Source organism: Aythya ferina, assembly GCF_964211825.1.
Source record: "Aythya ferina genome assembly, chromosome: 8".
Lineage (NCBI taxonomy): Eukaryota > Metazoa > Chordata > Aves > Anseriformes > Anatidae > Aythya > Aythya ferina.
Genome location: NC_140304.1, coordinates 25783506 through 25801563, shown reverse-complemented (window position 1 = coordinate 25801563; position 18058 = coordinate 25783506). Strand labels below are relative to the sequence as shown.

General features: G+C 38.5%; 1 protein-coding gene and 1 long non-coding RNA gene across 3 annotated transcripts in view; both read left to right on the top strand.

Annotated features, from left to right (window-relative positions):
* Nucleotides 1-5901, top strand: part of LOC311440461 — a 36526-nt gene extending 30625 nt beyond the window's left edge. The window contains exon 3 of the long non-coding RNA XR_014695432.1: nt 5835-5901. This is a non-coding gene — a long non-coding RNA (uncharacterized lncRNA). The remainder of the gene's footprint in view (nt 1-5834) is intronic.
* The window catches only part of BEND5 (BEN domain containing 5), a 931317-nt gene that overhangs the window by 673882 nt on the left and 239377 nt on the right, over nt 1-18058 (top strand). The window lies entirely within an intron of this gene.

Below are 18058 nucleotides of genomic sequence, written 5' to 3'. Positions count from 1 at the left end.
GGGTACTTACATAAACAGGCATGAGCTGAACCAAAACAATCGTGTAAGAAGCTGGACTCTACTGGAGGCTGTTTCTAGTAGCACTGTCTGCAAACAAAACAAGATGTGCCGTACAAAACCTATTAAGTCGATCTGCTATATTTATGCTTTGTGTATTCAAGAACAGCATGTTGCTATGGGCCATCCTGTAATCCAAATTGCCTCGTAGGGACTCAGAGCTTTAAACCATTCCAGAAGTTTCACAGCACTTTCTTCCCTCCAGAGGCCACCTGGCAGCACTGCAGATTTTTACATGTGATTTTCATCTTAGGTTTTCCCTAGCTATGTATAAATCATGGTAGCAAAATTATCTGAGGATGCAAGAAACTTTGAAATACCCCTCTGGGGTTGGGATGGAACCAGGCCTTTCCCAATGGGATTTCATTTATCTTTCACTGGGGCTAAATTCTTCCCTTGGATCTCTTATGTTGTTCTTCAAATGGTTTAAAACCATTTTTGGGATGTTATGTAAATATTTTTGTGTTTGAGGTGCTCTGGGTCAGTTCTGTCTGAAGTGTTGATGCTGGTTTTGAGGTATTGCAGGCACTAATATTTCAGCTAAAGACTAGGCAATTATGAAGATGTTACTTGTGTAGCACTTCCTCAGTATTGCCAGGACAGAACAATTTATCCTACCCTGAGACCTTGCCAGGGCAGCACACTTTGCAGGATCAGGCTCTAATGCGGTGTGGATGGTAGCCTGCTGCTTCACCCTCAGCACTGAGGGGGAGCTGATGGTACCCAGGGTTTGGACAGGTTCAAGCCCCTGGAAAGTGGTAGTGGAAGAGATTAAAGCTGAGTCATGCAGGAGAGCTCCCAGAAAGCCTTCTCAGTCTTTTCTAGTCTATTTTTCCATTTAAAATAAAACAACAACAAAAAAGTATGCTCACTGACAAGGGGCCTAACCATTGCTCCCCTCTCTTGTGAGAGAGGAGAACTGGCTTGGAGAAAGGTGTTCTAGGTTCCTTGTCCCATTCTCACAAAGGAGAAGGATGTAAAGTAACTATATGCTCTCTCCAGGTAGAAAAACAGAAGGTCACATTTGGGACTCGACAGGGCTACCTGAGGATGCTGTTGCCTGCTCCTTGTGTGCCAACTTGGGCAATATACAGAGAGCTTCTGTGCCTGGCTTGGAGCTGTGACTGCCCTCTGGAAGGGTGAGAGGATAATTCTATCAGCACTGGGGGGTCCCTTTTTACAGATCTGAGAGCCCTGGAGTTGTTTCGGTTCTTGATAATCAAAACAGAAGTCTCTAAAGGAGATGGGAGTAGAAGCTGTGTCCCCTAAGGGGATTCCAATCCTATCATAAAATACAACATTAATTAGCAACTTATAGCTATTGAAGGCCATAGGAGACTGTTGCCTTTGGGAAGCTTTGGAAAGTGCTCTAGTGCTTTAGTCTTCCCTGCCTCCCCCTGATATCTGGAGTAAATGAAAATTGCTTGTGGTAAAATGATTTAAATGATTTGTCCTGCTTGGTGGGACAAGACGTGTGGAGTCAGGGAAAAGTAGAAGAGGAATACAGGTGCTAAGACCGCCAATGCAAAGAACCTGCCACCAGGGCAGGCATTTAGGAGCTCATAGATAGCAGGCTTCCTCAGTGGCTCTTGCTTCAGCAGTCACTCTCTGGGCATCCAGGCAAGAAATTCCTGGTTCCCCTACAGTGCTCAGTCTGCCACATGTGGAGGCAAGCAGTAAATAAAGTATTGTGTGGAAGCAGGTGCCTGTTATATCAGGGTAAAACATGCCCCAGGGGGAAATTTTCCAGTGCTAGGAGAAAGCCAATGATAAAAGCATCCAGCAGTGAGGCAGTGGGAGAGGCACAGCTGCTTTCAGGTACACTTGGCTTAACAGGAAGACTGATGGAAATGTGGTGTTTTCCTCTTTTCGGCTGGTAGTCAGCAATTTCTTCTGCCCTGGGTTGCTGTGGCAAACTGTGCTGTTAGCTGGGGCAGTAATGGAATAGGTGCATGTGCAATTAGTCATGAGATAAAATGGAAAAGCACTATTATTTTGTTAGCATTGGCTCAGCCATTGTAGACCTGCACTAATAGACATTCAGCAGAATTTGGCAAAACTACAAAGTGCAGGTTAGTCCTGAACCTTGTAATTTACTACCGTTGGGCATTGGGGAAGTCTTTCAGTAAGCAGCTATTTCTAATATCTAAAACTGGTTGCTGATCAAAGATTTTTATTCTTTTAAAGTATTAAAACCAATGAATGTGTTGCTTGATATCAATGGTGGGTAGGAACAATTCATTAATGCTGGTCTAAGCGGGCTTTAAAAAAATGTACAGAAATACAGCAGGTGGATGATGCAGAGCTGTTCCATCTTTCCTTTAATGTGGGGAAGTGGAACATAATTGCATCAAGTAGTGGTTTTGAAATATCAGATGTCCATTAGTGCATAATTAAAAAGTTAATGATGTGTTGCCAAACATGTGATGACCCCTTTTTCTCCGCCAAACTTTTAGACACTTACTGTGTTAGCTTCTTGGACTTGCACATGGAAAATATGTACTGGTGGCAGCATGCTTAGCTGTGTGTTCTTAAAAGGTCTTGTATGGCTTAGGCCTGTCTATATGAAATACTGAAGTCCCGGAAGCAGATCGAATGTCCTTTTTTCGTATGTTCAGCGTTGCAGTCATTAATTTTTGCTCTTGCCTTGAATATATCTGGACCCAGCATGTCTAGGCTTCCTTAAAACATGGAAAGCATAATAAAACCAAAAGACCGTTGATAAAAGGGAAATTCTAAGCTGTCCAAGGATTTGAATATATATATAAATAAATGAAGTTTACTGTAGCAGGACACAAGGACATAACTGAGACCAGGATTTAGAACCCAGCAATTTCACGTGCTTTTATCTGCTGCATATATAGTATATGATTGTCTGAAAGAATAATTAATTACAGATCTACCTTGATCTCTAATTCAGATAAAACTGACTAGCTTAGGAGAGCTAGGTTATTAGCCAATGTAAGTCTCTTGCAATAAGCTTGGATTCAAATGTGGACATTTTAATTGAAAATGGTTGCTGGATTAGAAAGGAGTGTTCTTTTGTTCTTTTCTGACATAATATATTATGTTAGGTCAAGTTCCTTTTGGCTCTTATTAATAAGATGACTGCAGTGATGATTAAAAATAATAATCAAAAAATTGCTCTCTAACTACCAAATCTCTATCAGGACAGTGAGTGTTGTCTAGGGTAAGCAATTGCACGTTCTATCAGAACTAATTCTGGCATCTGATTATGGCCTGACAAATAGCTTGTGCACATTGTAATATTGATACTGTCTTTTGAAGGTTGTCATGCCATGTGGAGGACTCAGTGCATACATGTATTTTAGTGGATTCAGTAGGTTTTTTAAATTTCCCTTATCATTTGGCAGCTACAGTTTAGAGACTTGATTTTTTTTTTTTTTTTTAGGATAGTAAGGTGGACTTTCAAATGCAATCGGTTTTTATTGTCCTGAATCAAAATTGGATTGTCTTTACCTGTGTCTTGCATACTCGTTTGCTCCTGATATCCTTTTCTTTACTATGTTCAAGGGTTGTTTTTATATGTCCTTTTATTTTGATCACCAGCCCTCATTGTCTTGCCTTCATCCATGGTACCTTTGACATAGATCTACCTGCATCTTTTGAAAGATTAAGTGATCTATCTATCTCCTTTCTTGTTCTTTTTTTTTTTTTTTTTTGGACATAGTTAGTTTCCCCTGTGAAAAATGATGCTTGTCTTCTAATAAAGATGAGTTGTGTTATGTACTGCTCTGGAAGGTCTTGTGGTGTTACCTTTAAAAAGTTGAATTTGCTAGTGCTGCTCTAAGGTTTACAGTTTGACAAGATATATATCTTGCTTTGTTAGTCTCAAAATGAAAGGTCCTAGGTTTTTAGTGCTACTCAGGCTACTACTCATGTTAAGAAATATATACTGGGTCAAGTTTTTGGTGTGTCTAACTCTACTCTATTCATTTAAACTTCTTTGGACTGTGTTTTTATTTATTTTATCTTAGTACCTGAAACATCAAACTTCTGTGCATAAGGCTGAATTTTTGGGTAAACCTGTGTGGTGCCAGGAGTTGGACTCGATGGTCCTTTTGGGTCCCTTCCAACTTGGGATATTCTATGATTCTATAAGTTAAATTATGGAATGATTCAGAATTACACAGAATTTTATAAGGAAGACAGGCTTGTAACAAATTCTTCTACCTCTGAAACTTACTCTTTTCCTACCCATCACAATCTAATCACAGGTAAACAGAACAGAAAACTTTGCCAGTTCTTCTCCATATGAAATTTTTGAGGGGAGAAAAAGAGTTCTGAAAAAATTAAAAGTTATAGAACAAAACGTGATGCACCAATTCCCCAAAGAAACACCAAGGTACTTAAGTGTAAATGGGAACTAGAAAGCGACATTTTCTTCATAATAGCCAAAATTTTTTCATAAATATAAGAGGAAAAAGAGGAGACTTTTCTTATTTAAGAAAATCTTACTAGATTCCAAGCCACTGGAGAAATTATTCAAGAAATTGTGGTTTGTGTAGGGGAAAACTGGCTGCTGTGAATGTGTCAATGTTAGTGTGATCTGTCGAGACCAGATGGAAGTGCAAGTCATGCAGCTCAGCTCTGGCTGGGGAACAGCTGTAACATGCACAACTGCCTGAGATGCTGGAGAAAAGAATGTGTTCAGTACCACCTCTCCTGGGTGTCCACCAGTGCGTCTCCACTAGCTGGAAATTTATCTTTCATGAGTTGTTCTAGTCATTCTTGACTGGAAAGTCTTGCATGTGAAGCTCCACAAAAGTTTAGCATAGTGTTGCACTGATGTTGTAATGTCTTTCCATTGGAGTAAAAGAAGGTTAATTTCTGGCTTTGTGTCACTCTTAGCTATATTAACTTTTGAACTCAACTGCAGAGCTTACCAGAAGGGATCCCAGGTGCTACACAACAAATTCTTTTGTATCACATGGGAAGAAGGCAATGTGCTAATTCATCAGGTACAGGGCATCAAATGGTATTTACTGTCACTCTGATAGCCTTTCAGGAGCTCCAAAATGCTAATATTCTTTCTGCTACCTAAGAAATATAGAAGAAGTAGGCTTACTCGTGAAAGGTCTCTGCTGATGTTTCAGAGCTTTTTTGTTTAAATTGGAGCTTTCTAACAAAGTATCTTTATACAATGTTTTGGGAGATGAATGGTTTCTTTCTTTTCTGAGATTCTTGTTTGCAGAAGAAAGGAAAATGAATATCCAGGTCTGTAGAAGGTTTCACAGAGCAAAGGTCTGTCCTGATTAACTTTAACTGTGTAAATGAAAGTAAAGTCTCTGCTTTTAGCAAAATTATCTCAAGGAACGCGTTCAGATATAACTTACTAGTGGTTGTACAATAATGACCAGTATGATAAGAGAAGCTCTGGCCTTTATCAAGGTATTTGTCCTGGAGGAATCTGGTTGGTTAGTAATCACATACACTATTGAGGCAGCCTGTGCACCTTGCTAGCAAGATAGGACTTGCTGACTGTCTCTTCTGCTTTTGTAACATATGACCTTTTATATGGTACAATAGTTGCGGCACTCTTCTGAAAAATTGGTGTGTTAATATTCTGTACAGCTGCTAAATGAGGTCCTACCAAACAGGAACACTGAATCCTGCATCCTCACTTGTGTAAATGTTGGTGGTCTTCAAATGACACGTTGGTCAAACATGTGGGGAGGGAAGACTTGGGGAGAGGGAGGTGCAGGGGTAAATCTATAGTGTTAAATCTTTCTAAGCTTGATTACTTCTTTCTGCAGATCTTAATATTTAAGACCTAGGACCTAGGAATGCATGGGAGTGAGACACCTTTACGAATTTAAAGAGCTCAAAGAGTGATTGTGAAAACTGGATGGAAACTGGTTTCACCATTTGACAATTTACGTACTTAGAAGTATTTCCCATTTTGAGCTGGATGAAACTCTGGAATGTTGTGATCAGTGTGGAGGACTTTTTTTTTTTTTTTTGAGGGGTTGAGCTAGGGGAGGGAGGATTTGCTGTGTCCCTCTTTGAGAACAAGGGAAAGAAAATAAGCCATTTGTATTTTAAACACCTCTCTCCCCTCCCACTTTAGCTATAAACCAGTCAAAAACATGAGGTCACCTGGAAAATGCAGATATGATATGCATGAACAGCTGGGAAACTTGAAGATGATTACCTTAACTTTGAAATTCAAATTGTGTTAAAACTAATCCTTTCTAGCAAAACACTTTTTGTTTGAATTAATTGGTGCTTTACTTGATTTTATTTGCCTAGATAGTACTATTTATTTTAAACTTTGTATTTAAAGACATTATCTTTGATTAATGGCTAAGATATTTCATAAGAAAGCAGATATTTTTTCTGAGGTGAAATATGTCTAGAATATGTAGTAAAGAAAACCTAGGAATCATGCCTTTACCTGCTCTTTAAAAGACTATTTTTAATCTTGACATCTTAAATAACTGTTTAAATCATCTACAAGAAGAAATATATCAATACCATGATCTTATATTTAAAAAAAAAAAAAAAAAACAGCAGATGTGACTGGCAGAGTATGTGTATTTATAGCTTCTCTATTGCTGCTGTAATCTACATTCATTTCTGTGACTCCAAAGAGTTGTACAAGCAAGACTGCATTTCTTAAAAGCATTTGAATGATTACTTGTTCATGTCAGTGTGTGTAGTGAAGCAAGTGAAAATTCTTTTCGCTTCCTCTGCTAATATACCCTGTAAGTAAATACTGTTTAAAAATTATCACCATCTTTGGTCTACATCATGCATATTCTGTAGAAAATGTGATCTTTTATGGCCTTAGATGAACTTTTTTTTTCCCCTAACTGTCTTTTTAGAAATGGAAAATGTACTTCTTTTTAGCAAAAGATGCTGTCAAGTATTGTAAGCAGTTCAATTAGAATACGCTTATTTTAGAAGGTTGCTTAAATGAGACTTAACAGCAGGAGAAAGCGGTGCAAACTCTCTCTTTTAGAAGAGTGGTGCACCTGTGTTCTGATACATTATGCTCCTGTGAAAAATGCAGGACTGGGTCTTTTTGGAGCACTCATTTAGCTGTTGGCAAGTGATCGAGTGGTACTTGAATAGGATGTGCAATATGTGGAAAAGTCTGATCTCTGGTTTCTTAAACTAGGAACTGCAAAGTAATAATGAAGGAAACAAATTTGAGTGATGCAGTGAATATTGTTTTGGTTTTGCACTTTTCATTCTTATTGTTCCAGACTGAAACCTGCCTCTGTAGTGAACTGGGTTGATCAGCTACCTAGAGATATTTCCATTAAAGGTTTCTGCTGCAATATCATTTTAGAAACTGTTTTTTCAGTTTTCATTGGAATGAAAATGTGCTGACAGACACAGAGAGAAATCCATTCTGAGCTATATTTTCCCAGAGGATTATTTTTATTACTGATGTACATGAATTACAGTAAGATGCAGTAGCTAGATCAGGCATGAATACAGCCCTTCAGTGTAACATTTCAGTCCTACGATTAATCTAAATCTACTCAGGCATCTAAAAGCAAGTGAGAGGAAGAAGGAAATGAAAGAGTAAAAGAGGAAGAGGTGATCTATCCTGGGAGAATGATTTATAGTTTTCCAGAATTATGCTGTGATCTTTCAGCGCTGAAATACAGGCTCTGGGTGCTGTAAGGGAAACAAAAAACTACTTCAAGTGCAAAAAGCTTTCTTCCCCAGTGGAGTGGGGTTCAGGTTCCACCAAAGCATGCCAGTGACCTGTTTTTCCACAGCACATATACAATGTGATAGATAAGGCTGCCTGAACAGGGATGAGTGAGATGTCAAGGTCACTGAAACTTGACTCTTCTGCTCACCTTGTTCATTGGCAGAGCCTTTATCTTTTACTTCTCTTCTACCCTTTTTTGCCTTCCACTTCATATCTTAAAAAACATCTAGAAACGTTTTTTTTTAAGGTTATGGTATTTCAGGTTATGGAATTTCATTGTCCTGGTTATCAGGAATCCAGGGCCGGACTCCTGCACTGAGCTCTTTCCCCTGTGTATTGTCTTGTGCAGGTGGGGAGGGACATTGTCACTTCCCCAAGCAAATGTGCAGTGCTCAGCGCAACAGAGTTTTCCCTACCCTCACTGGGGGGCCTCCAGACACAAATTAATAAAGATGATTTTTACAATTTTTTGGAACAGTCACATCTGATTAAATATATTCCTACCGTGCTTTAAAAAGTAATTAAAAAAAAATCAATTTTTAAAGACAAAATTAACCACACGGCACCTGCTCTGACTTTTTTTCTTAAGTAGCACATCTCTGCTGACGCTTGACTGCAGTGACTCATCATACAAGGCTAAATCAGCCATGTAGAGTAATGCAGCGTGACTGATTCAGCCAGCTCTGATGCAGCATGATGAGAGTAACTTGGACCTGGAAATTTCAACGCCTTCCCCCTTCTCTCCAAAACTAAGTACAAAGGGAAAGTTAAACATCTTTCCAACAGTTAAGTGTTTTGCTTAGGGGAATAGCTTTTGTTGTTGTTTTCTGTCAACTAAGAAGCTCATGTTTAAGAAAAGCATTAAGATCCTGAACCAGAGCTATTGAGGTATCTGTAGGCAGAGCTTGCTAAAAACATCCAAGCACAAAGTCTTCAGTGCCTTCATCACCTCAGACATGTACCCAAATGCACAGTGAGGATTTTTGAGGATAATTCCTTAAAATATTACCTTGTGCCGTATAATACATAAAGTGTATACACAGGCTTTATGTACTTTCACATGTATTCACCTTTTCAACTGCTGCATTTAAGACATCTGACTAAAAACCTTATCTGGTTACTCTGCATCACCTGTGCCACAGTAGCTGCCTCAGTGGCAACTCTTATGCCACTCAGACCAGGAGCTGTAGTATCATTCTGCCTATGTATGTTCTGCAGAGATTTAAACTAAGATAATTTCCTTCACAATCTGAGTATTTTGAATCACTGTAACAGCCTCAGCTGATGCATGGTAGCTTCTCAGGCTCAGTAATTTGATCATGTGTTTGAGCTTTTATTCTTGGATGCTTTGTGCATTTCTGCTGATGCTAGCAAATCTGGTTATGCACACCTGCCACTGAAGTTCAAATCAGACCTGTAGAAAATCAACCAAATGTTTGCATTTTGAAAGGAAGTGGAGGAGCAGTAGGTTTGGAGGCAAAGAGTGAAGGCCTCCTGTCTGTGTTGTGTGTTCTCATTGACATCAAAATACAGTGAGTGCAATTATTACCAAACCAGACTGGCTGTAGTTTGCAAAGGGGAAATGTAACCAAATGATCCTATAACAGGCCAGGGAATATAATAAGGTAGTTTAGGAAAAAAAAAAAAAATTGTTTCTATACAGTTCCTAAAGTGGAAGAATAGAGAGATGAAGAAGCTTTGCTAGCCACCTGTGCTTCTCCAGATGTTTGGCTGAATCATATCAGAGTACCAAGTGTGAGAGTCTGTTACTGTGCTTTCTAAATTAAGGCTTTAAGGAAAATTTAGATCTTAGGGTACTGATGAGGAACTCTGCTTACAAAGTACTTTCTCCATTTAATATGATCCCTGTGCCTCTTTTCTTACTGAGTATCATTGATTTTTAGGAGTCTTGCAACACAGATGCTCGTTGTGCAGATGCTCTTTTGATCAGTTTGAAGTGCTACCATGGTGTGTGTGTGTGTGTGTATATATATATATATAATCTTTCTTCTGTAAGATGAGAAATTCACTGAAGAAAACAAGTTTGTCTTGAAAATTGCCTTAAATCCTAGATGGGATCAGCTTCTGAGGCCAGAAAAATCAGTTGTCAACCCTTAGTCCAACAGAGCATCCTGACAGACTACATCTGACTTAAATTTTCTAATATTTCCAAGAGTTTTGATTTGAAACAAGATATTTCAATGTCAGAATCCAGTAAATAATCTCTTCTACCTTCAAGTAAAAGGAAAATTTTCATTATAATATATATAGATATTTTTTCCCCCCATCACTGTTCTGTGAAGGGTAAATAAGAGCATCAACACCAGCTTCTGAACAACAAATGCTAGTTCAAATCTCTCTTTGCTAGTTGTTGGTTTCCAAATACTTATCGATTGCATTTTTTTTCTCAAGGTTTGCTTCATAATATCACTTGAAGATTTTTAGATAGGATAATAATGATTGTGATCTGTGAAGCACTGTGCAGCTTGAAGAATGTTAACGCTGAGCATAACCAGAATCCTGATCTGTGTAGTGATGGCAAAACACTTGCAAGAACTGGACTGTTAGATATGATGGCCAGCGCTATCGACTTGAGTGTCTTCTGTGGGGACCAAAATTTAGTTTCTGGTAATTATGTACAAAACATATGTGTTCCTTCCTAAGGAACCTAGAAAAAAACAACTCATAAATCTAAATTTTTATTCTTATATATTCTTCAAATTGTGAATAAGAAGAAATTGGGAGCTGTGTAATGAATACTGAGGAACACATCTTTTCCCTTGGAGTTGCTGTCTTGTGCTTACCGACTACATGCCACAGAAATGTATATAGAATCTGAAAGAAATACCTGAATCTGGTTCTGTGTGTTGAAGGGAGAAGAGTTCAATAATTAGTGTCATCAAGCACAGCTACAAACCTTAACCAGGAAAAAAATGACAGCCAATACATTGATAAGAGCGCAGAAAGACCGAGAAATTAAGGTGTGGGTTTGGTTTCTGGTCAAATGAGACTTTCTTGGATACGGGATGAGAAAACTGTTCAGCATAGTGGAATGCATGCTCAGAGAATGCATAATTCAGAAATTAAAAACTTCACAAATTTCCTTATTAAACAAAGCAGTGTTCAAATAAGCTGCACAGGCTTTGCAAAAGATCAGATCAGTGGAATATTTTCTTGAACTTGTATTTCTGCACATGCTGAAAATGGTACTTTTCTGTAGAGCTCACTTAAAATCCAGTTTATCTCAGTTTTTAATGTGTTTTGCTTAATTTTGAAATTTAAATAGCACTTTATTAAACATAATTAAATTGTATTCATTGTCTTCTATGAAAATATTAAATATCTTTACATTTTTATGGAAGATTTCTGCAAATATCTGCCTGGTTCTTTCCAAACAGACTTAGTTCATGAGAATTAATTTAAATATTAAGCACAGATTTAAGGAATGGTTACTGTGAACAAGTTAAACGATAGTTCTGTGCATTTTTCTAGTCTTAAGCATAATTATACCAAGTTAGTGATACAGAATTTCATAGGCTATGCAAACACTGAATTCATGTCCCCGCTGCAGTCCTTTCACTCTCTCTAGGTGTTAACAGAGTGGTGTTCTTCTGTGTCTTGTTCTTCAGTGGAAATTCTGTTGATTGATTATGCTTGTTCCCTAGGGCCTGAGGTTAAATCCCAGGTTTAACTCTGTTGGGATGTGATAGATGATCTGATGTTGTCTTCAGCAGGAACCAATTTAAGCCTTAAATTCTTGTCAGGCCCACTCTCTCTAGCATCTTCCAACATAATGTCTCTCTGGCCTGAGGCTATCTTCCTGCCCACTGCCACTCCTGTAGGATGTCTGAATTTTTTTTTTTTAAACCCATGATGATTTTCTCTTATAAACACTCTTCAGCAGCCTGCTATTGAAATAAGGGTCTGCTGCTGCCTCATCTAGCAGTGTGTGCAGGCAAAATTCTTGAAGCCTCTCTTGGGAGAATGAGGTGTGGCTGGGGTTTCATGCCAACAGGTGTCTGAGATAAGCCAGCAAGGAGCAAGTGGCTCTGAAAGCAGAACACCCAGTGAATCCCCCCTGGAGAGGGGATGACATGCTGGGGCCCTATCACTGGCCTCTTCCCCTCAGCAAGGGATAGGAAGTCACTGCAGCCTTAGCTGGGGTGTCTGCTTCCATGTAGACCTCAAGCTTCAGCAGCTTGTGGGTTTATCTTGTCTTGTGGCGGACATTTATTAAACACGTTGCACATTTTAAAGTATTTTAAGCGAGGGGTGACTTGTGTAGCATTGCATAAAATAGCATAAGGTTGAAAGGGTCTTTTGGAGGTCGTCTAATCTGATCCCAGTCAGTGTGGGTTCAGTTACCAGTCAGGAACTGTGTCCTTGGATAAGCTGTGGAACACCCTGTGTCCTCTTATGTGTGTTGGTGCTTATCTCACAGGTAAGGATTAATCAGTGTTGAAAAAGTAATTTGAGATCCTTGATGAAAGCTACTGTGTAAGAAGAAAATGTGACTGCACAGATTATGATCACCAGCATTGCCTTTTGTAAACTTAAGGGAAAGTGGTGGGAGAGTTTTTAAAGAGGGGGAAACACTCTTCTGTATTGTAATTGCAACATAAAGCACAGGTACCCCTGAAAACCCGTGTGTGTTTTATCTTACATATGTGGTTATGTAGTTTCATTTATCTTTGCAAGAAAATGACTGTTCTTGCTCCTGAGACCTATTTAAGCGATTATGACCCAAGTTAGTTCACAACAACCATCTTTTACAGTGCTTAATCAATAAACCCTGAAAGCAAACTAATCTTCACGTACTTTCAGAGGCAACTGCAGGAAAATGAGAATTGTCAGATAAAGCTGGGGATCAGCATTCCTACCTCAAGGCCAAGGGTCAGATATTAGTACACAGATTGTAAATACAGTTCAGTCTAACAGATGCTAAAATAAGGGTAGGGTATGGTGGAAAACTACACCTCTAGGGGACAACACTTTAATGCATGCAATAACTGATAAGATAAGCTTCTTTATTACCAAAAGAATGAATTTTAAAAACCATATATAATTTGTCTTCATGCTCAGGGGAGTGACAGAGGAGAGGGGGACTATTTGGTGGAGATAAGTGGATCACTGGAATATTGTATTAATATTGTGCTGTTTCCTGAGGATACTAGATATGTTAAAGGAGGAAAGAGAGAAGTACCCCAGGTAAAACACAAATCAGATGGATGTTTAGCATGGTTTATTTCTTTTATGGAAAGTTTGCTTCACATAAACTTGATTCCCAGTATGGAGTTGTTAGCATTTAAATGTGGAAGAGGGTACTACAGAGGATAGTATATCATGGATTACTAATACCTTGCGTGATGTAAACGGGCAAAGTACTGCAGATGCCTTCCTAGCATCATTAGGGAATCTGTACTGTAGCTTTAAAAAAGCAGTCTTTTGAAGTACGCACAACATCTCATTGTGTGTTCACAATTAACAGAGGGTTAATGATAGTGACAGTATTTTATGTGGTGAGTAGTCTTAGTCCCACTGATTCACTCTTCCTCTTGAACCTCAATTTTTCTTTAATTTCATCATTCTTTTCACTTTTAAATTGTGAAACTTTTGAATGAGGAAAAGATAGTGTAAGTGTATTTGTTCTTATATGCACCTGGCCTATAAATATATATATAAATAATAAATACTATTCCTTTTAAAACATAAAAACAATCTTCTGTTAGTAGTTTCTTCCCTATTTTTTTTCTAAATGAATTAAAATGGTGGTTATTCATTACCCTTAGTGTTGGCAGAGAGGATACCAGTCGTTTGACATGAAGGAGGGTATAAGCTGAAATGAAGATCTTCTGTATGTATTTCTGGAGGAGGAAAAAACCACTTTTTCTTTGTGGCACCTAGTTTGTATGTTCTTTCTGTCTATGTTGAAGCAAATAACAAAATCTTAAGTTACTGCCCCTCAACACTACAATTTTTTTTCAGTAATCTTAATGGGGAAAAAACTTGCGCTTTTCCCTGAAACATATGTGTATGGTCTTGCATTATACATACTTTTTTTTCTTTTTGAAAAATGAGAGTAGCCACCTTATTAATTATGAGAATTTGACATAGTGAAATTGATGACTCAGTAGTAATCTAATACTGTCTGTAATTTTGAATGTGCTGCCTGCAAATATCCCCCTTGTCCACTATCTTGTTTGACTGGGACGCCACTAAATTACTATTCCTTGCCAGAAAAAATCATTAGGTGGAGGGCTTTCATGTAGCTTTTCATTGGGTGAATAATTGAATTCCTAGAGGACCTATCTGATTGGAGGCCACAACTTTCTTGTAATGCAGTCTATATAAAAGTAGCATAAATCCTAGTGGGAGATGAAATGATGCATTTAAAAGCAAAGAAGGAAACTGCAGTACAGTCAAGTCTTTTGATTGTTCACTAGCCAATTACCTATGTTATTTAGAAATCATCTTGATCTTAATCTCTTAAAAAAACCTTTTGTATTGGTGATCTCATTCTACTTAACTTTGCCTTTCAAATATATTTGTATATATCCTAAATAGAATGATTGCTTTGTCCAATTTGCATATCTCTCACCTTATAAACTTCTTTTTCTATGCCAACTTTCTGTTATTTCCTCTTCCCATTCCAATGCCGTGGATAATTGATGATAAGCTTTACAGAGGAGATTATGATAACATTGTGTTTCATTAGGCAGGAGTTACACAAAGTGCTAGCCATGGCAGTAAAAGACAATGGTATAATTCTTGTGCCACAATGTGTGGTGCAAGAGGTGACCAGAAACTTACCTTACAGACAAAAGCAGAATTATATAAATCACTTACAGCTGTTTCACCATCCGTTACCCAACCTGACAAAACTTTTATTTGGCAGATGTACCGTAACTTACCCTCATGCCCTCCTTATATTTGTCCTTCCATTTCCTTCTCTACTGTGAGCACGCTGTTCTAATGGCAGACTAGAAGATTGTGCTGTTTAAGTAAATTTCTTGCAGAAATAATTGTCTTGAAAATATGAGGCGGCTTTGCAGGAAGAAGCAGTGAGACAGAGAACAAAGTTTGAGCCCTATAAAATACTGAGACATCTATGTATCTGAGGAAGCTATTCCAAGATGTCTTTGATTACTCTTTGATTGCAAATGTTTGTTGTCCCTGTCATTATTACCTACCTGGTGGGCTCAGATTGATCATACTTCAGATTTTGCTTGTGTCAATGTTAGTCTTTGTGTACTGTACTCTGTTAAAGACCACTAGAGGTCTTTATTATTATTTAGAGGCCTCTATTAGAGGCCATTATGACTTAACATTGCACCCTTTCATTAAAGGTGGTTCAAAGGATTAAAACAGTTAAATATATTCAGGATTAGCTCTTGGTTTTCTGATCAGCATGCTGACACATGGAGTGCTAGTTCTCTAAATATTTGTTGTGACATTTTTACACTGAATTAGTGATCTGCAATTGTTGAGCATGTGTGAAGAAATGATTCTTAACAATGAAAGTAATTCAAATAAACCCATGTATGTGAAGAAACATAGGAGGTCATGAGATGAGCAAGGGCTTGAGTGTAGGCCAACAGCAGTTGTGCAGATAAGAAAGTAAAAACCTGCCATGAGCTGGCTGGTATGGCTAGATGTATTCTGGTGATTGTAATGAGACCTTAAACTGTTTAGGGCCTTAAAAGCTAAAGCTTCCTTTTACCTGAGTTTTCTACCTGCAAATCAAGTATCTGACAGTTGCTAAATCTCTGTAAAAAGACTATGACAGAGCACAAGTGTTTTTACTGTAATAAATGATGTGAGAAAACTTCGGGTACCAATGAAGATGATTAGATGGGTGTGATTCTTTGAATCAAGAGCGTTTGTGTATAGTTTTTGTTTTGGGGGGTGTTTTTTCTTCTGTGATGGTATCATGGCTACCATGGGTAGCTGATGTCTTGGAACTCCTTTTGTGACTGGGACAATCCTACCATTCTGAAACTCCCCTGAGAACAAGGATTATTGTGACCAGCTTTAGGAAGTTTCTGCCACTGAAGAATCAGCCTTTGGAAGAGTTTACTAAGTTATAATTAGGTTTTCTGTCTGTGGAACTTCAAATTGTACAACTTCCATGGATATATATGCGGTGCGTTTTGCCTCATTTCAAACTCCTGCCAAGTTCTTGCCTCAAATTTAAGACATCTGTAGGTAGAAAGAGACAGCAGAGCATTTTAACTTAAGGGAAAACTTATAATAGGAGACATATTTCTACTGTCAAAAGCTCAGCCACCACTCATCTGTAACCATATTCCCCTTGGTCGCCATTCAGCAAGGTCATCACACCTTTGTAATGGGGATAAGCAGGGGGAGGTATTTCTCTCTGTTGGTTTGTAGTGGTGTTTTACTCAGAGGGTAAAGTGATGAGAGACAAAATGACCAGAGAAAGCATGCATTCATGGGAGTTCAGTGGATTTGTGTGCTGGATTTTCAACTATTGAGACACAGCTTTAAATACTCCTCTGACTTTCAGATGAAAACGAGTGCACAACTTGCTTGTTCTGATACTGATTTTGCACCTTCAATAAAAACGCTGCAAGTTTTGCCTTGACAGTCTGCTGGTGGCAGATTTACAAAAGAACATATTGCTATTTGGGTATTTGTAGTGACAGATGCCACATCAGTACTGTGGAAGCCAGTGGTCAGGAGTAGGGTGAAATGTTTGAGTGTATTTGTTTTAGAGAAAGCCACTTCCTGAGGAGGGCTGGTTTACACTGACTTTCTAACACCACTCTCCATTCTCCTTTCCCTTCCCAAAGTGTTTCTAAACACAGGTTTATTTTTATCCAGCCAGGAGAAATCCACTTGTTCCCCATTTCACCTAGCTTTCTCCTTTTAGATGCATGTTTGCCATTTACTGTACTATTATGAAGAACAGTGTGAAAGGTGTGAAATTGCATTGTGTTAGTAAAACACGTTTGCAAGTTCTTTCACTATAGAGAACCAAACAAAAATCCCAGTACTGTAGGGAGGAAAACAAAACAAAGAAATAAAAAAAAAAAAAAAGGGGTCAGGTTCAAATCATGAGGGACCATCCTTCAGCCAGCATAAATTGTTACTGCTCCACTGAAGCCAATGGAGCTATGACCGCTTCCCTCAGCTGAGAAACTGCCGTGAGTCACTGGCTCATCTCTAATGGCACTTCCAGGGGACAAGGTGTGTGGAAGGGAAAAAACAGGGAGGAAGGTTGATGTAGGGCAGCAAGCAGTATTTTTTTTTTTTTTTTTTTTTTTTTTTTTTTTTTTTTTTTTTAAAGAAGCTGGCAGTGTTAATAGAAACTCTCTCCTGTTGCATTCTTATGCAAAGCTCAGATCTGAAGGTTACCTGCTTCCCCAGTGACTTGAAATGGATTTTTTTGTAAAGTAATCTCTTCAATCTGTCTCTTCCTCTATTTACAGAACATAAAAGTAACCACAAAATGCCACCGTTTTTGAGCAAATCTAATCTGCCCTTCCAGTAATACCAAACCACACAATGATTATCTCATTTTCTTTTTGACAAATGCAGAATTATTGGCTGGTGATTGTCAAAAAATTCATGTCTCCACATCAGATAAATAAGAGTAAAGACAAAAAAAAATATGAAACACCAAGTGTAAGAAGTAATAGGCTAATGCGTCTGACTGGTGACCTGTTCTGCAGAGTTAGTGACACAGAGCAGTCCCATTTTTTACACTGCTTATAGCTCTTCCACTCCTTTCCTACTCCCTGTTTTAGTCATGAAAGAATAAAAAGGCAAGAAAAGTATTTGCTTCTGTATCAGGGAAAACACTTTTAACAAAAAAAGAAAGCCATAAAATAGCCTGGGTTTGGATAGCCTTCTTCAGGAGCTCTTTGCTGAGAGAAGGTCAAAGGTTTCTGGAAGGGAGGGTTTACACAGTTATCTAGGGGTGGAGAGAGAGTCTCTGTGAACCTGAACAAATGTGGGATGCAAACAGAAAAGACAAAAACATCTGTTCTAGACTCCTAATTGTCAAGGACTGAGAAAGGAAGAGCTTGTCCTTGGAAAATCCAAAGCATCACCAAGTTCAGAGAGAAATAACAAGCAGTCAAAAGGAAACATTGACAGTCTCAGTAGGGATGCTACTTCTGCAGCAGGTACACACTGCAGGACTGCCAGCACACCATCGACCAACCTGACATGACCACTGAAAATCACAAGATAACTCTTTCCCTGAAGAGAAGCAAAGAAGTTTCACTGCATGACAGAGCAACCCATAACCGTATCCAAGACAGATGCAGCACCTCAGATACT